Source organism: Cryptomeria japonica, chromosome 4 (assembly GCF_030272615.1).
Source record: "Cryptomeria japonica chromosome 4, Sugi_1.0, whole genome shotgun sequence".
NCBI classification, from domain to species: domain Eukaryota; kingdom Viridiplantae; phylum Streptophyta; class Pinopsida; order Cupressales; family Cupressaceae; genus Cryptomeria; species Cryptomeria japonica.
The window spans coordinates 250,161,171-250,183,336 of record NC_081408.1 but is presented as its reverse complement, the minus strand read 5'-3'; positions in this window follow the sequence as shown (position 1 = coordinate 250,183,336).

The window sequence follows — 22,166 nt, the reverse complement described above, 5'->3', positions numbered from 1 at the left end:
TCCAATGCTTCGTATTTTCATCGAAACCAATCATAGCCTCCATTTTTAGCTTTTTGGGCTTCGTGGACTTTCCCAGACATTTACTCACAGCATCCTCCATTGATATCGAAATAGGGACCACGTTCCTTTTCCTGGTAATTAATTCACTCAACCACTTGGGTGCCAAAGTCAGTTTCTTAGATGGCATGGGTGGAGATCCTGCTGAGGGTGGCGGTGTGGCACTGTCTACATGAGACCAGATATCAAGCGTCCGTGATTCCTGGAAGGCAGCATCTACGCCAATTGAAACCTTGTCTGTATCAGAAACAGGGGATGCCATATTGCACAGTGTTTCCTCTACGTCCAAATCAAGAATGAGATGAGGAGCTGACAGCTGAAAACTCTTCTTGGACCTTGACCTGGTAACCCGACCACCAATAGAAAGTTCAGCCTCAATGTCAATTTTCTCTTCTTTAATCTTTGCCTGCCTTTTTCCTGCAACAGAAATGGGAGTGTTAGTTAAAATAGAAGTTTTGCTTGCGGTATTCCTCTTCCCACTTTTGCTTCTTGAATTGGTTGCTCGTGTCGGATGAAATCGGCAACTCGTAAGCCAATTTTTTGTCCTGCGAATTACGTTGAAGGTGCGTGTCTGAATACTATCTTCCATCTTTTTGCTCCAATCCACCTCTGGAAGAGGTTCCTCATGTACCCGCTTCATAAACTCATAATCAAGTATATCTTCATCATCAGTGGTGACACCTGAAGTATCCAACGACAATTTCATGTCATTAATTTGTTTCAAGGTTAACTTGGACCAACTCCTTTTCCTTACTTCAAATTCATCCTGGCAACCCTCCCAATAATCCTCCAACTGAGGAACATGCTGATCAGGCACCATCTTCTTCATATATTGAGCAATGAAACCTTTATTATCAAAATTATCTCTTTTCACAAAGGTCTTCAAATGAAACCTTTTAAATTCTAGCTGAAGATTTAGCGCATCAGAGACAGACCTGCAGCTGTAATGGCCTAAATCAATGGGGAAAATCCCACTTGTGTCGGAGTCCTCACCATAATCCTTTGCGACATAGGCAAGCTGCCTGGAAATTTCGATCAAAATACAGGAGTCTGAAACATACCTGGGTAGCCTAAAGGGTTCACCTTTAAATCCTCCAACCCTTAGGTAAGTGAAGTGACTAAACTGTGTAAAGAAACTGTCGTAGATATTAACAAGTTCAACAACTTCTGCAGACATCCTTCTATGCAAGTTACCTTGTAATTCAAAGGTCAACCTCCCAACAAAAATATCATTCCAACAGAGATAATCATCATCATGCCCTTTTAAAGTCAAATTAGGATGATACTCATAAATTCTTATGCCTTGAACCCATTTTGCATGGGACAATCCAGACCATTCTCTCACATAGGAAAGCATATATAACAGGTAGGAAGACATGTAAAAGTTAGGCATTCCAAGATAATTACTCAAACCTTCGTGTAACCTTTCCGTGATAATAGTTCCCCAGTCGATTAACCGATTTTTATCCAGAGCGACTTGGATGAAGAAATACATCCAGTCCTCCCAAACGAAAGAGTGGGAATTACCCTTTACTCTGCTTAACAATATTACCAAGTCTCGAATTGCGGGAATTAAATGCTCGTGGGTTAGAGGTCTCGGCAGCCTTGAGCCTCCTTTTTGGAATCTTATAAGCCAATTCCGTGCAATAACAGTTTTGTAATATTGCTTTTTCTCAGAGAAAATTCCGTAGGATTTCCCAATCGTCCAATCTTCATAGGGTTCCCGGTGTGGGATACCCATGGCTGCCATTACTGTCTGTCTATCAATGGATAACAAAACCTCACCATTGTTTTTCCTTATGCATCTATTACCCTTATCATAATGATTCATACATTTAAAAACTAATTCAAGGCAAGGAGCAGTTGTGGGAAATGCGGCTGCTTCTAATAATCCGCTCTGTGCAATATCTCTCATCATAGGATTTGCGGCTGGGTTCCTTACTCTTTCTAGAAAAACATCTAAATCCAGTTGAACTAATGTTGTGTCACCTAGTTCCGGTAAAGAGCTTACAAGGGAAGATGAGTTCACGAATTTGGGCAAAGTAGACCTCATGCTTAGCTCATGATTTTTCCTATTTACCCCAGGCAAAGAAGGAAAGGGAAAATGGAAACAAATAGATAACAAAATACCCAGATCTTTTAAAGCAAACTGCAACAATTGAGAAAGTTGTTGAACATACCTTCCTCTGACATCTGCAAATCCCTATCATAGTCTATTTATCCCACTCCAAAAACTTCTTCTCAAAACTTTCCAAAGAAAATGATAATCTTGACGTGACAACTACTTAGTTTTAAAGCCGAGAAAATCTTCCCCATCATTACCAAAAACTGTCTTCATTACTCTTTGTTCGTGTGACCTTACTTTGAAATGATTGCGCTAGAGCATGCTTTAAATGCTAAGTCGCTTCACTTCTAACACTACGGATCTTCACACATACTTGCTATAAATGACAGATTTCAAATCATTGAAGAAAGAACATTCCTCCCCTCTGCGGGCGTTTATCATATCCTAAAAGTCCGCACCATCACCTCATGGCAAGTCACATGTCTTCCAAGAAGCCTATACATCAAACTCTGAACTTTGTGAAACAATCGCGACACAACATTAACATGACAAATCTTGAACCTTGAACTTTGAACCTAAAAGGTTCAAGTTCAAGGTTCAAAGAATGCAAAATGCCGACAAGGACTAGTAAAGACTTAAAACTGCACGGAAGAACAAGACATTCAAAACAACGCCCGTTGAACTTTGAACCTTGAACCAAAAGGTTCAAGTTCAACGCAGTGAAACTTAAACAATGGCCGAGTTACATGAGGAAAATTAAGCAAATGACTTGACCAACATATTAGACGGGCATTACTTCAAACAAGGACACATATGGAATGGAAATTTTATATGGGCCCAACAGTACATCATGAGGATTTTATCCTTTCTTGGAGGTGTGCATCCTTGATTATGACCTCTTCCTTGCTTGAAAGTCTATGTCTTTTATAAGTGATCCATCTTTGGTGATTGAAAGTATGCAATTATTCATCGATAATTGCCTTACCGAGCAATAGGGAAGATGTGCATCCTTGGTCTGTTTCCCTTTCCTTGGAGTAGAATATGTTATCTTTGTTAGTGATCTCCTCTTGGAAGTATATATCTTTGGGCAAAGATCTCTTCTTCCTACTTTGTTAGCTTTGTATATTTGAAAAGGATCCCTTTACGCTTGTTTCAAGATATCTCTTTTACAACTATTTATTCCTTGCTTAAAAGACTTTCATCCTTGCATCCTATGTCTAGCTTGGAGTGTATATGCATTTTTTCTTAAAGTATACCTCCTTGGTGGTGAAGGTGATTAGACTTGTAGTTTGTTTATGTTTCTTACTTAAGATATCAATATGAAGCTATATTAACATCTTAAGTTGGGGGGAGGGCATATGTGTGGCCTCCTTGTTGTTTTTTGGTGCACACAACAACACTAATTTTGTAGTAGAGTTTTTGAATATCTGCATCAAACACCTTTAGTAATAAGTCGCCTAGCCACAAAGTCCAACAATTTCTATCTGAAATTGCAAACATAGATTCCTCTCATATTCCATTTTTAGATTTATACTTAAAGTATACATATCTAATAGGGAACTCATTGATACCTATGATCCATTCTCCAGATCTTCCAAACCTTAGTTTTGGCTTTGTGATCCTCTAATTTCATCCGTTTATTGTTAGCTCCCCCCATGTCTAATGCAAGGTTATTCCTTCCTCTAAAATTCTTTGTTCTCCTTCTATAAATATTCAATCCAATTTTTCCATCCAATTTTTTTATCATTAGTCAAACCCATGTCCATATCAGTTTCCCCATCCTTGTTGGCCTCTAATAGATCTAAAACCTATTGCCCACTCCCACGTCCTTATTATCTTTTGTTGATTGGATAACATTTTAAATATTCCTAAAAAATATTCCTTCCCATTGAGGACTACGAGACCATTTCAAACCGATTTGTACAACTCCTCTTTGCCAAAATTGTGAGTGACCTTCTATTGGAACTCTTGATCTTTCTCCTAATCCCTTGTTGATACAAGGTTTGACATTACATTTTCCCCAACTTTGTACTTCCCGATCTCACCAGTATTCATTCCTACCTTCCCTAGAGAAGCCTTACCTTTACCCTCCAAAATGACCATTTGCACATCATTGATATCCTCTTCTACTTTCCCAGTTGACACCTTATTGTCAACATAATCTAAAGAAGGAGACTCTTCCTCGTGATCTTTCTCTTTGGTTATACTCTCAAAATTGCAAGGCTTGGACATATACATCTAATCTTCCCACACCTATAACACCTAATAAAAAAATTTTGTAGTTAGGCTCTTGCATCCAATCACCTGGGATTGAATACAACCTTATGGTATGCACGAGGTTTGCTCAAGTTATCAAAACACAACTTTTTCCACTAGCCAGAAGCCTCCCACTCTCAAAATCATTCTCACACTAAATATAGGCACCCAAGGAATTGTCAATTATTCTTTAAATTTCACCTATCCAAAGTTCTTGCAAGAGTTTGAACACTCTTATCCATAGTGGTGCCTCTTTGATGGTTTTCATATAAGGATTGAAACCATGAGTCCAAGCTTGCATATAAAGTCTCTCTTTCCTTATGAACCATGCTCCACCCCCCAATATGTTATCCCTCTCAAACTTTGAGTGGATGACAATCTGTAAGAACACTAAAGCCAAAAAACTAATCTCTATTTTAACCCCCTTCCATTCTCCATATCTTCTAAAGTCTTGTTTTTGGTTTTGTGAGCCTTTGATTTCACTTTGTTATTAGCTCCCCCATGTCTAATAAAAGGTTATTCCTTCCTCCAAAATTCTTTGTCCTCCTTGTAGCAATATTCTATTAATTTTATTTATCATCAGTCAAACCCATGTCCATACCACTTTCTTCCTCCTTGTTGGCTTCTAATAGATTTAAAACCTATCGCCCACTCCCACCTCCTTATTATATTTTTTGTTTAAATATTTTTTTCATTATTTCTCAAAAGTTTTCCTTTTTCATAAGGACTAAGGGGACCATTTCCAATTAATATGAAGAACTTCTCTTTGAACCAAAATTGTGAGTGACCTTCTCTCGGAGCTCTTGAGCTTTCTCCTATTCTCTTATTGATATAGGTTTAGCATTACATTGTCCCTAGCCTTGCACTTCCTACCCTCACCACTATTGATTTTATCCCTCCCTAGAGAATCCTTGGATTTATCCTCCAAAGGGGCTTCTAGAAACCATTCATCTCTTATTCTGTCTTCCCAATTGACACCTTATTGCAGACCTAATCTGAAGGAGGAGACTCTTTCTTGTGATCTTTCACCTTGGTTATACCCTTGAAATCGCAAGCCTTGGCCATATGTTTGATCTTCCTGCACATATTGCACCTAATTGACAAACATTTGTATTCAAGATCCTTCATCCAATTACCTAGGATCAAATATATCCTTATGTTAGGGTTTCAAGCAGATCCAAAGCAAATATTAACTAACAATTATATGCAGATTTAAATACAAAAGATAAAGAAATAAAATAGGACACGGATAACACGGAGATTTAACGTGGTTCACCCAGAATGGGTTACGTCCACCATACACAGTCGTCCAATCTTTCTTATTATCTAGCAAAAATAGTACATCAACCTTACAATGCCTTAAGCATCCCAGCCGCTTATAACATGCGTTTTTAGGGTAAAAACAAAGTCGGCCTTTTTAGGGTTTTATTACGATGTCGATTTTCATCAAAAAAAATACCGGCGAGGATACGTGCTGTGTACAGTACTTTGTTGATCAGTCGCCACATTTCAACAATCTCCCACTTGGAGACTGGTCAGGCTCCACACCGAACAATCTCCCACTTGGAGTGTGATACTACACAACACTACTATACATGCAACATCCGCTGGATAAAACACTAGGACTCGACTGGTATAAATTCCACAATTATCAATCAAGAAGACCAACAGAAACTGATGAAGAAATCAGCTTCTCTTGTGGAACTGCCTTCATGAACATATCGGCAGGATTCTCACTTGTGTGAATCTTCTCAAGCTGTAACTGACCCTCCTCCAAAACAGTCCGGATGAAGTGGTACCTGAGCTGAATGTGCTTTGTCCTTGAATGAAAAGCAGAGTTCTTCGCAAGATGAATGGCACTCTAGTTATCAGTATACAATAGGCTATCCTCTTGTGTCTGACCCAATTCCTCTAGAAAACATTGTAACCAAATCATCTCCTTGTTGGCTTCTGTAGCAGCAACATACTCAGCTTCAATGGTTGAAAGTGCAACAACCTTTTGCAGCCTAGAAATCCAACTGACTGCAATTCCCCCTATAGTAAAAACATGCCCTATAGTACTCCTCCGTGAATCAATATCACCCGCCAGATCAGAGTCAACAAATCCACTCAGAGCAACATTAGATCCTTTGAAACATAATGCCTTCATAGTAGTTCCTTTCAAATATCGAAGAATCCATTTCACAGCATTCCAATGTTCCATACCCGGATTACTCATAAATCTGCTCACAACTCCCACTGCATGTGCAATACCTGGCCTTGTGCATACCATTGCATACATCAGACTGCCAACAGCTGATGAATATGGGATGTTAGACATTTTATTAACGTCTTCCTGTGCCTTTGGGCACATCTCCTTAGTCAATTTGAAATGACTAGCCAAAGGTGTACTAACTGCTTTTGCATCCTGCATGTTAAATCTTTTCAACACCTTCTTTATATACTCACTTTGGGACAGATTCAAGGTTCTATTTTTCCTGTCCTGTGTAATCCTCATACTGAGAATTTGCTTAGTTGCACCCAAATCCTTCATAGCAAATGACCTGGCTAATTTATGTTTAAGATCATTTATATGTTGCATGTTAGACCCAACAACAAGCATGTCATCAACATAAAGCAACATAATAATATAACTGCCATTATCAAATCTCTTAAAATATACACAATGATCAGAATGACATCTATGATAACCGTGTTCAGCCATGAAACTATCAAATTTTAAATATCATTGTTGGGGTGCTTGCTTTAGGCCATACAGACTTTTCTTCAACCTGCACACCAAGTTCTCCTTACCTTTGACCTCATATCCCTGTGGTTGCAACATATAAATTTCCTCCTCCAAATCTCCATGGAGATCTCATGTTTTCACATCTAATTGTTCAAGATGTAAATCATCTACAACCACAAGACTAAGTACAGTTCTAGTTGAAGTCATTTTTACAACTGGAGAAAATATTTCATCATAATCTATACCCTTTTTCTGTGCAAAACCTTTTACCACAAGTTTGGCCTTATATCTTTTCGGACCTCCTTCCTCCTCCTTCAGCCAATAAACCCATTTGTTAGGCAAGGTTCTTTTTTCTGCAGGTAAAGGGACTAAGTCCCAAGTCTTATTTTTCATCAAGGAGTCCATCTCCTCTTTCATGCCTAGCTCCCACTATTGTTTGGCATCCACCTGCATTGCTTCTTCATATTCTTCTGGTTCACTAGAATCAGTTAATAATATAGAATACAAAGAAGGAGAAAATCTTTCAGGGGGTCTACTTGACCTCGTAGAACGTCTAACACTTGCAGGAGTTTGTGGGACATTCTGTTGTTGCTGAGCATCAGGTACCTGTGGCATTTCATTTTTAGGAATCTCATCCAACACCACATATTCTTGCTTGTCCTGTTCATGCTTCTTTTCCTGCATCTGTTCTTTATACATAACCTTCTCATTGAATATAACATCTCTCTACTTCTAGCTATTTTCTTATTTTCAAAATCCCATAACCGATAGCCATATTCATCTATCCCATATCCAATGAAAGTACATTTATGAGATTTAGCATCAAGCTTGGTTCTGTTTTCTTTATCAACATGGACAAAAGCTTCACAACGAAAGGTTTTCAGAAAAGAATAATTTACCTTTTTACCAGTCCATGCCTCCTCTAGAATACCACCATCCAAAAGGGTTGAAGGTCCTCTATTTATCAAATAGACAGCAGTATGCATAGCATCTGCCCAAAAATGTAAGGGCAATCTAGCATGCAATCTCATGCTCCTCGCGCATTCCATGATAGTCCTATTCATTCTCTCTGACACACCATTTTCCTGTGGAGTTCCTGGAACTGTCTTCTGCTTTCTAATTCCATTTAAGGAGCAGTAATCTTCAAATGCCTTGCTGCAATACTCACCTCCATTATCCGATCTGAGACACTTCAACCTTTTTCCTGTCTCATTCTCAACCAAAGCTTTCCATTTCTTAAAAGTTTCAAAAACATTTGATTTTTGCTTTAGGAAATATACCCATGTTTTTCTGGTTGAGTCATCAATAAAAATAACATAATAACAAGAGCCACCAAGAGATGATACCTAAGTCGGTCCCCATACATCTGAATGCACAAGCTCTAACTTCTCACTCTTCTTCTCTTTCCCAACCTTGAGAAATCTGACTCTTTTCTGTTTGTCATAAACACAGTTTTCACATAACTCTAAATCAATCTTCTTTAGTCCTAGCAATAGATTTTTGGAGTGAAGGATTTTCATCCCTTTCTCACTTATGTGCCCAAGCCTATGGTGCCACATTATCGAATCTATTCTTGCAACATCTATTGTTGTTGTCCCTACAGTAACTTTATCTATAGCAGCTAAGGTAGAGTAAGTGTTACCAGTACACAAATATAATGTGCCTACCTTCGCACCTTTAGCTACTACTAATGATCCTTTACTGACCTTCCAGATACTGTCTGGGAAGGTAACTATGCAACCTTCACTACCTAGTTGCCCTGCAGAAATTAAATTTCTTCTTAAGTTAGGAACATGTCTTACTTCCTGCAGAAACCAGTCATTACCATTCTGCAACTTGATCTTTATCTTTCATTTTCCAACAATTTGACAGGGCTCATCATCATCCAAATATACCTATCCAAAATCACCTTGAACATAATCTAGAAAATATTTTCTATGGGGTGTAGCATGAAATGAAGCCCCAGAATCTATTACCCAGGAATCATTAACATTATCCAAATATAAGATTAAAGCATCTCGTAAAGTATTACTTGCAATATTAGCTTCCTTACTGTCATTTTCATTTTTGTCTCCTTCTTTGTTTTTCCGAGACCAACAGTCTTTCTTCAGATGACCAGGCTTTCCGTAGTACCAGCAATCTTTCTTTCCTCTAGATTGAGAGTGTCCTTTCTTTGACTTCCCTCGTGACTTCTCATTCCAAGGGCCTTTTCCTCTTTCCTTTGATCTTCCTCTGTTCTCCACATTCAAAACACTACCCGATGATGTTGGAGTCTCACCTGTGCTTTTCCTTTGCATTTCCTCGCTTAGGATAACACCAACAATATCATCAAATACCGAAGTATTTTTACCAGAGACAGAGTTACTTACAGCCATAACCAAGCTATTCTAGCTTTCTGACAAAGAACATAAAATCAAGAGAGCCCTAACCTCTTCTGCAAAGGTAATTTTTACTAAAGACAATTGACTGGTAATTGTATTAAATTCATTTAAGTGCTCCGCTACAGATCCTCCCTCACTCATTTTCAAATTAAACAAACACTTCATAAGAAATACCTTATTTGAAGCCGAGGGTTACTCGTACAACTTAGCCAATGTCTCCATCAAATCTACAGCCATTTTTGCTTCTGTTATATTGAAAGCTACAGATGGTGCAAGACACAATCGAATGGATCCCAGTGCCTTTCTATCTAAAATGTCCCATTCTTCATCTGACATTGTGGTCGCTTTCTTTGCCTTTCCTTCTAATGGCCGCCACAAATCCTTTTGATACAGGTAATCTTCCATCTGCATTTTCCATAACTGATAATTCTGGTCGTTAAACTTTTCGACCTTGAATTTGGAATCCTCCATTGCTCCCACTCAAATCTGAAAGTCCTGCCACTTTACAGAAAACCTCGCTCTGATACCAATTGTTAGGGTTTCAAACAAATCCGAAGCAAATATGAACTAACAATTATATGCAGATTTAAATACAAAAGATAAAGAAATAAAACAGGATACAGATAACACAGAGATTTAACGTGGTTCACCCAGAATGGGTTACGTCCACCATACACAGCCGTCCAATCTTTCTTATTATCTAGCAAAAATAGTACATCAACCTTACAATGCCTTAAGCATCCCAGCCGCTTATAACATGCGTTTTTAGGGTAAAAACAAAGTCGGCCTTTTTAGGGTTTTATTACAATGTTGATTTTCATAAAAAAAAAACCCAAAATTTATTTTTTCTCGGGGGTTGCCGCCCCTGAACCCTTGCCCGGGGCCTGGCCCGGCCCCGGACCCCGACAAGGATATGTGCTGAGTGTACAGTACTTTGCTGATCAGTCGCCACATTTCAACACCTTAGGGTATGCATGAGAAGTTTGCTCAAGTCTATCAAAACACAAATTCTAGCAGCAACCACGAGCATACCATTTCCAAAAGCATGTTCACATCGAATATAAATATCCAATAAATTGTTAATTAATCTATAATTTCCTTTGTTTGAAGTTCTTATGGGAGTTTAAATAATTTTATCCAAAGTGATGCCTTTGCGATGAGCTTCACATGAGGATTAAAATCAAGAGTCCAAGCCCTTATATAAAATCCTATGTTCCCCATGATCCATGGTCCACCCCTTAATATGTTATCCATCTCAAAATTTGAGTGAAAGATAATTTGTAGGAACTCTAAAGAAAAACAATTGATCTTAGGTGCAATCTCTATCCAATCTTGGTTGATCCACAATTTAATTTGCTCCATTGAAGGTGAAAATCCCAATGAACTTGACAATTACTACATTCTTCTTCAAATTTTCCACCTTAGATTTGAGGTATTTTTTAATGGGATTTCAATATATTGGACATCCTTCACATTTGAGATGTTGACATTTTTAACTCTAAAGCTAGCGCACCTCCCCAAATTCACTCCTTGATTCATCTTTCAACCTGCTTCAAAGAGTAGGCTTCTAAGCGGGGATTCATCATGGTGTTTATTTGCATTGCTACTTCCTCCCTTATTGCTTTGGTACACTACTTTGCCTTAATTAAATTCGCTTTTTTGCACTCGTTGTCACTTTTAATAACAATTAGTATCAGAGCTCTATGTATTTGTCATTCATTTGACAAAATATTTCATATTCAAGTGGGAGAAATGGCAGAAGAAGGCAAGCTTAAGATTGAGAAGTTCAACTGCCAAAACTATCATCTATGGAAGATGCAAATGGAAGATTATCTATATAAGAAGTAATTTTATTTACGGTTGGGTGGACAAGCAAAGATGTCGGTGACTATGATAGATCCACAATGGGAGGTTCTTGATAGGAAAGCACTATGAACAATATAGTTGTGTCTTGCATCATCGATGGTTTTCAATATAGAAAAATAAAAAACCATTGTGGATTTATGGTGGTGTCAGATAAACTATATGAGGAACCCTTGGCCTCTAGTAATGTATTTCTTATGAAACATTTATTTAATAAAAAGATGTTAGAAGGTGTGTTTATTGTCGATCATTTGAATGAGTTTAACATGGTCACTAGTTGGATAATTCTATTTAAGTAACTTTTGATGATGAGGTTAGGGTTCTCTTGATTTTGTGCTCACTGCCAAAAAGTTGGAATAGCCTGGTCATGGTTGTAAGTAATTCTATATTTGGTTCAAACACTATAAATTTTTATGATGTTTCTAGTGTTATCCTTAGTGAGGAAATGTGATAGAAAAAACACAGGTGAGACATCCAATAATGCTTTGACTGTTGAGAATACGAGAAGATGAAGGGAAAGAGGAAATAGCCCAAAAAACCATGGAAAATCTAGGAGGGGCGTATCCAAATCTAGGGCAAGGCTAGAGCGCTGACATTATGGGAAGAAAGGATGTCTAAATAAAGATTGTTGTTCTTGAAAAGGAAAATAAGCGGATGGACAACAAGAAAATAATAAGGAAGCAAATGTAGCAAGTGATGTATTACAAGATGCTTTAATTCTTTTTTATATATAATATTACTAAACCTTGGGTGTTAGATTTAGGGGCTTCATTTCATGCCACACACCATAGCAAATATTTTATAGACCATGTTCAAGGTTATTTTGGACAGATTTATTCAGGTGATGATGAACCATGCAAAATTGTTGGAAAATGCAACATATAGATAAAATTACCAAATGGAAATCAACGGTTGCTGAAAGAGGTGAGACATGTTCCTAATTTGAGAATAAATTTAATATCAAGACAAATTAAAAGTGAAGGTTACACAATTACATTTACAAACAATTTGTGGAAGGTCACTAAAGGCTCATTGATAATAGCAAAAGGGGAAAAGGTAGGTACATTGTGTTTATGTACTAGTGATTTTGATTATTTTATTTCCCTAACTCCTACAAGAATAGATACAACTTTATGACATAATAGACCTGGGCACATGAGTGACAATAGAATGAAGATTCTCCATTCCAGGAATTTATTGCAAAAAGTTATATTTATGTAAAACAAAAACGAGTCAAATTTATTAGAGTTGGAAAGGAAAGAAAGAATGAAAAATTAGAGCTTGTGCATTCAGATGTATGAGGACAAGCTCGAGCATCATATTTTTGTGGCTCTTATTTATGTTACTTTCATTGATGATGCAACTAGAAAAACTTGGATTTATTTCATTTCCCAAAATACAGATATATCAAATAATTTTAAGAAATGGAATGCTTTGGTTGAGAATGAAGTGTCTCGGATCAAATAATGGAGGTGAATATTGTAGCAAAGGGTTTGATGGTTACTATTCATACCATGGGATTCATAGATAGAAAACGGTTCCAAGAACACCACAAGAAAATGGTGTATCAAAAAGGATGAATAGAACAATCATGGATTATGCAAAGATTATGAGATTCCATGTAGGATTGCCCTTACAATTTTGGGTAGATGTTGTGGACATTATTGTTTACTTAATAAATAGAGGGCCTTCGAGTTCCTTATATAGTGGTATTCTAGAGGAGGCATGGACAAGTAAATAGGTAAACTACTCATTTTTGAAAAAAGTTTGGTTGTGTTCAAAGCATTTCTCCTATAAGGTACCTTGATGGATAAAATCACTAAATTCACTTGGGACCAACCTTACATTAAGGGAATTGAATTTGATTGATCCAACCCTAAAAGGACTAAATACAAATCAAATTAATCCTCCTTGTTTGAGTTGAATTTGAATTTAAATTAGGGTTAAATTGCAATGCTAGATCTAGGGTGAACAATGAGGAATTCACATAAAATAATAGTAATAGAATGTTCTAGATATCATGGAGACCTGTAAACTTAGATCCGAGGATGAAAAAAAGATCAAAACTTATAATGGAAAGTTTGGGTAGAATTGTTAGGTACTGGGGGGAGTAGGTCACCATGGTCCCCTGAATATCGGGGGTAGCTAAACCTAATGTTTTCTAGATCAGGATGACATACACAATCCATTGTCAGAAGATCATCCAATTTTTTTGGGAGCGAGGGGAGCCAATCACCCTAGTCCTCCACTTTCCGTGCCTTCAAAAGTTGAGTCTAATTGTTGTTGTCTAATTTATTGAATTCCTCACTCGTAGCTCCTAAGATAATTTCCTGCACACGAAATGAAGGAAATAGGGTTGTTAACGGGGCTTTGCATTAGGTCTAACCCCAGTTTAGGAGTTAACCTTGAATTGAATTGAAATAGGAAATGTAAATTCTAAAGTAAATGTTGGATGATATAACTCAAATTTGCAATGGTTGATTGAAGATTGATGATGCAATGCTATTTATATGTGATCACTAATATTGATTCAATAACATGATGACACATAGAAGATTCAAACACAAAAATATTCTTGCATGAAATTAGATGTGAATTTCTCCATGATGATTGAGGGATATGGTGGGATGAAATGTTGCCTTGAATGCTTGAGAATACTCGATGATTAATGTTTGTAATAATCTCAATTATAAAAGGAATGCTTCTTAGAGTCTTAGATCAAAAATGAATTGACAAGATGTTTTTATATAGGGTTCCCTAGGTAAATTACCAATTAGCGCGACCTCCAATGGTCATATTGAGGCACGGGGACCAAAAATCATCGGGGAAGGAAAGTGACCTGGCCTATTTAAATTGGGGCTTGTTAAAGGGGGACCATGGTGCCTTGGTCTGGAATGGGGTTTCCCAAGTGCCCTTGTCCTCCCAAAATAGAGAAAACAAGGAGGCAACCAAGAAGGCACAGTCCCAGGGTGGGTTCCACTCATCCATGGAGCCAGGTGACATCAAATTTGGAGTAAAATGGTCCAAAATGAACCTAGGGGAGAAGTAAGATGTGACACACTAAATTAGGGGCACAAAAGGAGGTGTAAATTGTGTATGGTTACAATTTATGACACTACATACCCATATAGGCATACAAAATAAAACAAAGACTGAGGAAAAATCCAAGAAGTGCACTTATATTGGATATAGAGTTAACAATTTTGGTTATCATTTATAAGATTATGAAAAACACAAAATCATTAGGAGTAGAGATGCCATATTTAATGAGGAAGTCATGTATACAGATTATTTGTAGGGAAAGACAGAAGAAAAGTGTAAGAATTTGTCAAATATAGCCAAGATTTAGAGCACAATGAATAACACAAAGGAGAGACAAGATATTGATAAGAATAAACTGTATTCTAATCAAGATGCAAAATAAGATCAACTAGATCATTACATATAATGTAAGAAGAGACTACTTATAAAGGCAAGGCCATATGGATATGTGAGCACACAATCATGACATGTGGCTCAATGAGAAACAAGGGTAGGTGAGGGTAGGTATGAGAAATAATAAAAGATTCCACAAGAGGTGGATCATCCATTGAAGGTGGAATGTAACAGCAAGATAAGACCACAAAGGTGGAATTTCTACTACAAGCATCATCCCTACGTGCACACTTCCCTAAGTGTCTCATATCCAAACTACTATGAAATTCATAACCCTAAGTCAACTTAAGTAAAGTGTAATTATGAGACATAATTTACACCAACAACCCCCCTTAAGTGCAAATAAGGGGAATGTAGACTCAAGCTAACAATGCAAGATGGGTCTTGGATACTAGGCCATGTTAGGTACCCATGTACAAATGCAAATGCACACAAACCAATGTAATCTCTCACAAATGAAGAAAGAGAGAAAAACCCAATGGGAAAAGACTCCCCCCCAAAAGAGATGAAAACTATACAAAAGAACTCTCAAAGAAGTAAGAGAAGGACAAAACCCCATACGAGGAAAAAGTCCCCACCATAAGAGAGAAGAAGAGAGACCAAGTATGCCCCCCTCAATGTAGAATTTGCACCAATGGTAGAAGCTTGAAACTGAATGAAGAAAATACTCCATTATCGTCGAACAACATTCCTCCCCTTAGGAAGAAACAAAACCAAAGGTGTATCCATGAAGTCTCCCCAATCATGAAGGGAAGATGTAGGAAAAAAACTCAAGATGTATGGAGTCTCTAAAAATTGCTCAAGTATCCCCATGTTGATACTAAAAGTTGCTGCCTCCTAATCAAGTGTAGTGATCCACACTGCTGAAAAGGGCAATCCAAGATCTAGTGGATATGAATGTAGAACATGATCCAAATACTCACATGTCTCCTCTAAGAATAAAGAGACCTCTTCCAAATGTTGTACATAAGAATCCACAATCATGTCAACCTCGAAATAATGCTCATGTAGCGAGTGAACAAGAGGGTCAGAGTGTTCCCTTACAATAATTGAAGAAGGATCATATTCATCAAAGAGATGATAAATATCATCAATGATGTCTCCCAAATCTCCAATGTAGGACTCCACAAACAAACCTGCAATGTCTATCAAGTAGTCATCCTAATGAACTGAAGTTCGAAGACAAGGTGTATCCTAATGCATTTAATCACAAGAAGATACAACTGTTGCAATATCCACATCATCAAGTGCAATAGGAGATGTGATATCAAAGGGAGGAGATGAAATGCAAGGCTCAAGAATGGGGTCACATGTGAGAACACCCAAGTTCAAATACCCAAAGTTCTCCTCGATATCTGAATCAACACAAGAAGTGTGATCATAGTATGAAGAATCAACCTCATTGATAGGACCAACATGTGCAAAGGAGTACAACCGAGATGCATGATCAACCAACCCAATTGCAATGATAGCTCTACTCTCCAAGTCTCTAATGATAACTGATTTAGGTGTGAACTCCACAATTTTCCTTGTTGCCCCATGAGTGATCTAATAGATGGAAAGAAGATTGTTTATCAAATTGGGTACAAACAACATATCATTGAAGGAGTTATCCCTAATAAAAATGGATCCTTTCCCAATCACATTAATATATGTATGATTACCCATCAAAATTGGTGGCATGCTGCAAGGCTCAAATGAAGAGAACATAGACTATGAAGATGCCATATGATGAGAAGCTCATGAATCTAGAAGCCATCTCCTTGAATCATGTCTTGTAGTAGCACAAAGAGGTTGTCCTTTACTTGTCCCAAAAGAGTGATCCTTTTCTTTGGAAGAAGAAGCCGTAGTAGGCATTCTAGAAGGCAAATTGATTTCATTCTTCTCAAGAAGATGTTTTAATTTATCAATATCCTTCTTGTAACAATGGTGTTCATCATGTCTTGACTTCTTGCAATATGCATAAAAAAGCTTCTCCTTATATAATTTCCTCTTAGGTGAGGATGTAGAATCACCATGTTGTGGAGAGGATGATTGTGCTCCATCTTGTTGTGGCTCTGGTTTAGACTACTTTTGGTTCTTGCTTTTTCCTTGATTGCTTTGATTCCCTTTATTAGCCACCAAAGCTTGTGACTTTGAATATTTGAGAATCCCCATCTTGGTCAACTTATACTGCTCAAGTATCAACATCTCCATGGATGCATCAAATGATGGTGGAGTGTATGAGGCACCTTGAGCCAATCGATGGGTGTGAAAGCTAGAAACAAAGGTTTCATACTCTGATGGAAGCTTGTCGGAACAAGTTGTAAACCGATTGAGCATCCTTCTCGTCAATGCCACAATCCTTAAGCTTTGTTCTTAGCTCATTGGCCTTCACGACATAATCTTGGATTTTATCACAATCCTTGGGATCCAATGTTAAGAGTTTTCCATCAAGCTTATAGCCCTTAATCTCATCAACTTGACCATACAATTTCTCATAAATATCCCAAGCCTCTTTAACTGTATTACATTTCTCAATGTGAAAAATGAGGTCATCTGATACATACTTTCTCAAGGTTCCAAGTGCCATAGAATTTTTAGTGAGGCATTCAATTTGAGCATTAAGATCAACCTTAGGATCACATGATGTTGTTATTGTTCCATTTACATAATGAATGAGTCCTTTTTCCATTAACTTACTCCATGCTTTAATTTTCCATGATGCATAATTATGTAGAGTTAAAAGGGGAAATTTAGGAGAACCCATAGCACCAAAATGAAAAAACACAAGATAGAGAGAACCACAATCATACAAGACACCCCCCAAATTCACTCAATCAAAGACCCCCCCCCCAAAAAAAAAAAGAAAAAAAATGATGATTTGGCACTTTATACTTAGTGCATGTATAATGGGCCACTTGCAAAAAATGGCAAAGTGGACTTCAACTTTATAACTGCCTTAAATAGGACATAAGAGACTCCAACAAATACTTCAAGTGATCTAGACTAAGATGCAAGCAAAGTGCAAGTACCAAATAGACCAAAAATGATCAAATACTTAAAGTATAATTTCTACTCAAAATGGTGAAAAACTGATAGTACCATGTGAAAGTAGACGAAAAATTATGCACTTAATAAAAAATGACACTTGAAAAGGAGGTCATATGAGCCCTAACGAAGCCTTTGAAGTTACAAAATCAAGGATTGGACATGTACAATTGTGAAAAACTAAAACTTGTGAAAAATTTGTCCACCAAAATCAGAAAACACCACCACAACCACTGTGAAGAGCATGAAAAATTAGCCCAAATAAAAAAAATTGCACTGAAAGATGAGGTCTCAAGCTTTCAAAATTGCTTATCATACTGCAAATCCAAATGGAGAGGGGGCCAAAAAACCTCTCGCATATGCTGACGTCAACATTATATCAATAGAAAATATTTTTTGATTTTTCAACATATTACTTTTGCTAATAAAAAAATCTCTTTAATTTTCAAAAGTTTCATTTTTCTCAAAAAAAAACTTTTAAGAAAAGTTTAAAAAAGAGAATATGTGGGGGTCACATGGGGCCTCACCCACACATATGAGGCTCCCTTCAGAGTTCACAGACCTATTAATAGGCTGCAAATTTATTTAAAAAACTAACACACCTCCCTTATACAGGCCAAAATGGATAGAGGTTGATTAATGAGAGCTACACCACAATCGTGGGTTCTAGATTGAATTACAAATAAACCTACCCTCCCAAGTCACGATGCTATCGCAGGTAACTGTCGGCCACCATAGTGTATGAATAGGGAGTTGGATATTATTGATCACAATAAATCTTGATCAAGTATCAAACTCAACGGTAAATCTCTAGAGCAATGAGGAGCGATCTGCAACAAATATTGATCAACCAACAAAAAAAATACCTACAAACAAAACCCTATTTGCTACCAAGTATGGATCTACCAATGCATATGGATCACTTTGAATTTGTTGGCCAAATAAGAGCATTAGGCTTTGATGCAATGAAAGAGCATCTCATCCAAAGAGAAGCTGAAACAACTGAACTCAGAAGAAAATATAAAGAATATGTCGCTGAGCCAAGATGAGTAGCCGATCAATGGGGCTGATAAAGGTGCATGCTGCAACAGGTATTGTGCCAACAATGCTTCTACACATGTATAAAGATTAGCTAGAAACCAAAGTACAGGGACCAAACAATAATAGATAAAGTCCAATGTGCCTTTCATCAACAAAGAAAATGTGCCAACTTGCTAGATCTGAGATGAGATATGTTGGCTAAATATGGACTATGAGGATTTGATCAATAAGTACAGAACACACAATAAATTGACAAAATATGTCCAGATTTGATCAATTTGCTAAGATCTTATAAAATATGTACAAATAGAATAATTATTGAAAAAAAAATTCTACAAACTACTGTTGGGGATGGGGCCTAAAGGTCTTTTAACAACTTTTTTTTTTGCTACAAAAACAATTTTACCCAAATATAGGAAAATTTGTAGTCAAAATTCATGGAATCGGCCTCACAGACACAATGGAGAGGACAAAATTGATGTAGGAAACCCCCAAAATATGATTCTCCTCAAATCCAAAAAATGAATGCTCCAAAGACTACTCAATAAAGCCCCAATGACTCTGATACCATGTAAGAATTTGTCAAATATAGCCTAGATCTAGAGCACAATGAATAGCATAAAGGAGACACAAGATATTGATAAGAATAAAAAATATTCTAGTCAAGATGCAAAATAAGATCAACTGGATCATTACATACAATGTAAGATGAGCTTGCTTATAAAGGCAAGGCCATATGACTATGCGAGCACACAATCATGACATGTGGCTCAATGAGAAACAAGGGTGGGTGAGGGTAGGTAGGAGAAATAATAAAATATTCCACAAGAGGTGGATCACCCACCGAAGGTGGAATGTAACAACAAGGTAAGACCACAAAGGGTGAAATTTCTCCTACAAGCAACATCCCTATGTGCACACTTCCCAAAGTGTCTCATATCCAAACTACTATGAAATGCATTACCCTAAGTCAACTTAAGTAAAGTGTAATTATGAGACATAATTTACACCAACAAAAAGGAACACACAAAATATATCGTGCTTGATGAAATCCTAGAAAATATACTACCATCAGTGCCAAAAAATATTGAGCAACTAGAACAACAATAAGTTCCTCAAACTTCTGCAAGGAGATCTACCAAGATAAGTAGACCCCATAAATGATACTCTCCCTCATTATACGATGTATTATTGACTAATTCTGGTGAACCAGAAAGTTATGTAGAAACAATGCAAGTTGAAATCATAAAGAAGTGGGAGCAATGCATGAAAGATGAGATGAACTCTTTTCAATACAAAACCAGACTTGGGACTTGTTTGAATAACTTGGAGATAAAAGAGCATTGCCAAACAAATAGGTTTACAAGCTAAAGGAAGAACACGGAGGCAAGAAAAGATATAAGGCTAGACTTGTAGTAAAAGATTTTGCACAAAAAAAGGCATTGATTTTGATGAAATATTTTCTCATGTTGTTAAGATGACTTCAATTCGAATGATTCTAAGTCTTTTGGTTACACAAGATTTGCATCTTGAACAACTAGATGTAAAGACAAACTTTCTCCATGGAGATTTGGAGGAAAAAATTCATATGTGACAACCATAGAGATATGAGGTCAAAGGTAGGGAGGACTTAGTGTGCAAGTTAAAGAAAAGCTCATATGGCCTAAAGCAAGCATCTTGACAATGGTATTTAAAATTTGATAGTTTTATGGCTAAACAAGGAATGTCATTTTGATCATTGTGTCTATTTTAAGAGATTGGATAATGGTAACTATATTATCCTGTTATTATATGTTGATGACATGCTTGTTGCCGGATTTAATATGCAACATATAAATGAGCTTAAGTAGAAATTAACAAATTCGATATGGACGACATGTCAAAGGTTTCATACTCTTCAATAGTTGGCAGCTTGATGTATGTCATGGTGTGTACAAGGCCAAATATTGCACATGCAGTAGGAGTTGGGAGTGGGTATATGAACAATCCTAAAAAAGAGCATTGGAATGCACTAAAGTGGATTCTCAGGTATTTTAGAGGCACTATTACTCAATCATTATGTTTTGGAGTTTTTAATTCCAATCTTTATGGATGACTCAAATCTAGCAGAAGATATTGATAATAGGAGGAGCACAATAGGGTATGTGTTTACTATAGTCAAATTTCATGATTGCAAAAGGTTGTTGCACTCTCCACCACATAAGTAGGCTAGTAAGGAGATGATTTGGTTAGAAAGGTTTACAGAGGAATCAGGTAGGCAATAGGATAACAACAAGTTGTATAGTGATAATCAAAGCATTAATCATCTTGCATACAACTCGTCCCTTCACTCTAAGATGAAACATATAAAACTCAAGTACCATTTTATACACTCAATTTTAGAGGATGGAAAGTTAAAGCTGGAAAAGACACACATGAGCCAAAATCCTGTAGATATGTTGACCAAGACAATAATTTGAGAGAGACTAACTTCCTGCTTAGTTTCTACTGGCCTTTAATCTTGATAATAGTGGGAATGAGAAACAAGGAAAGTCCATGTGCGTGAATCCAATGGGAGCTATAGGTGCAACTGTGTTTGTCCATAATCAATTTCCAAGTGGGGGCTTGTTGGTATGTGGTGATTGATCACGCTGCCAAGCTTAAATTTTGGTGACTTTGTCAATTGTCTTCCCCCCTCCCCCCCCAAATCAATTAATGGGGGAGTTCAGGGGGGGTATAGCCCCTCTTGCAGGGCTCGAGGGCTCATCCCCTTGACGAGGGTCTAAGAGCAGAGCCCATAATAGGGGTAGCGCCCTCGAAGTGGAAATTGCCCATTATTTAATAAAAGAGTCGACTATTATTTTGGAATGTAATTCGACCTTTGTAAACTACCAAAAGGCTTGATAAATAAGTGGCTATGTAATGTGAAATTATCATATTGTAATTTGCTCTTCACTAGACAATATAGAAGAAGTGGACAACTGTTTCTCTAGTGGATGTAGCCGTATTAGGCATGAACCACATTAAATCTCTATGTTATCGTGCTTTGTTATTTTTGTCTCTTTTTTTCTGCATTATATTTAATATTTAATATTGTTCTAGTCTGCTTTAAACCCTAACAATACCTATTGTCCATTTATTATACCTCCTTATACTACCAAGAGAGACAATCCATGTACTAATAGCCTTTGTGCACCTAGCCCTCCAATTAATACCTTTACAATAACCAATACATGAAAAAATAAAAACCTTATAAAAGAGCCACTAATTATTATTATGCCAATAGGCATTCTACAATGACAACAATGGCTATAGGAGGTCAACACAATCC